Source organism: Mus pahari, chromosome 6, assembly GCF_900095145.1.
Source record: "Mus pahari chromosome 6, PAHARI_EIJ_v1.1, whole genome shotgun sequence".
NCBI classification, from domain to species: Eukaryota; Metazoa; Chordata; class Mammalia; order Rodentia; family Muridae; genus Mus; species Mus pahari.
The window spans coordinates 67,981,999-67,984,200 of NC_034595.1; positions in this window are offsets into that span (position 1 = coordinate 67,981,999).

Here is a 2,202-nt window from a genome sequence, read left to right on the forward strand (position 1 = left end):
ATGATTTGTGAAGTGAAAATAGCAATACTTACATCAAAAATTTCATGTCAGCCGGACGTGGTGGTGCACGCCTCTAATCCCAGCACTCAGGAGGCAGAGGGAGGAGGATTTCTGAGTTCGAGGCCACCCTGGTCTACAAAGTGAGTTCCAGGACAGCCAGGACTACACAGAGAAACCCTGTCTCGAAAAACAAACAAACAAACAAACAAATTCAAGTCAGCTCTGAATAAAATGATGCGAGGGTTGGATCTGTAACATCGCCACTAAACAAACAAACAGATAAATACACTGCAGAGCTTCTGGCACATAGTAGGTCTTCTATATATAATATCTCAGATTACAGCAGGCTTTCACAAATGTCAGCTACAGTGGTACATGACACAATGCATTCTACATGGATGCAGGCATGTCGTGTTTAGTTGTGGCTAGATGGCTTCTGGGTGTGTGAAGGCATTTTGGAAGGGCTTGGCATTTGGTTGGTAGAATGAAAACTGGATGTCTTTGCTCCTAGGGAATGGCCTTGCTCCAATCTGTTGAGTCTTAGTTACTTTTTCCACTTCTCATTCACAGTTATCTTCTTATCCTTCACTGGACTGAGTTCCTGAGGGCAGGGACGTCACATGGTTTATTTTGTAGCTACTCTACTCTCTCCACACCCCGTGGGAGGCTTTTATAACATTTTTTTTTTTCCGGAAGCAGGATCTCATGTAGTCCAGGCCAGCCTCAAACTCACTCTATAGCTGAGGATGATTTTGAACTTCTGACTATTCTGCCTCTACTTTCTGAGCACAAGGATTATAGGCATGTGCCACCATGCCTGGTTTCATTCAGTGCTGGGGATCAAACTCAAAACCCTGTACATTTTTGGCAAGCGCTCTACCCCCGCCATATCCCTGGCCCCTCATTTAACCCCTGTTAACACAGCACCTACTTGTCAAACTGAGACACTTCGGACATGGTCATGACCGAGCTGCCTTCTGCACATTCCCATTTTAACATAACCATTGTGTCAAATGGTTGGCACCTAACTGAGGATGTGAACCCCAGACAGTGCCTGCATTTTTAGATTACTCAAAGGCCACAGTTTGGGACATAGTACATGCTTGTTGTATTTGTTAGATGATTAATCCGAATGGGAGTACTTTTTAATTGAATTATTCTTTTCACAATCTTCCAACTAAATACTGGCCCAAACTACCCTAAGGAAAGACAAGTTTTCCTTTATAATCTCCTGAAGCATAGAAGAAACGTGGAGCTGAAAATGGTGTCAGCCTGGGAAAGTAGGCAATGAGCATCACTGGATGTAACTTCCCATACTATAACCTTACAAATTAGACATCTATTTCTTTAGCCAAGGACAATGACATGCAAGGGTGGCTAAGGTATTTAAAATCACAGTGCCTAAAGCATTCCTTTTCATTAGTTTTTTGTTTTGTTTTGTGTTTTGTTTTTTTCAAGACAGGGTTTCCCTGTGTAGCCATGGCTGTCCTGGAACTCACTTTGTAGACCAGGCTGGCATCGAACTCAAAAATCTGCCTGCCTCTGCCTCCCAAGTGCTGGGATTAAAGGCGTGCACCACCACACCCTGCTCAGCATTCCTTTTCAAAAGAAGGAAGGCAGGCAACTGAAGAGTTTGGAAAATGAGCCACCAGAATCAGGAGCTCTCCCTCCTGGGACTGAGTATAGAAGAAACTGAAAATCAAGTCCCAGAAAAGGAGAGGCAGGATGGGAATGGAAAAGAGTGAGGCAGGAGGTGCCGTAAGCTACATAGAAAAAAGTCTGGCATTTGGGAGGGGAAGGAGGTAGTCTGACATTGCAAAGTGCCCTGCATGTAAGATGTGCATGCATCGTGGAAGCGGCAGGGGGCTACTCAGCCCTAAGAGAATTCACCTCTCTTATCATCTGTATATCGGAAATACATTGATGAGGTTCTGATGTAATAAACATTAAAATTCTAGGAACACTTAGGAACTGCTGGGGAGGCTGTAGAGAGAGTGGCATAAGAGTAGGTTTCTAAGGCTGGAATATGAGATCATCTATTATGTGTGGATTAGGACTAACACATCCATGCTGCATCCACAGAGAGAACGTAATGACCCTGTGTGTCATTCCAAACTTCTTTTTTTTTTTTTTGGTTTTTCGAGACAGGGTTTCTCTGTTTAGCCCTGGCTGTCCTGGAACTCACTTTGTAGACCAGGCTGG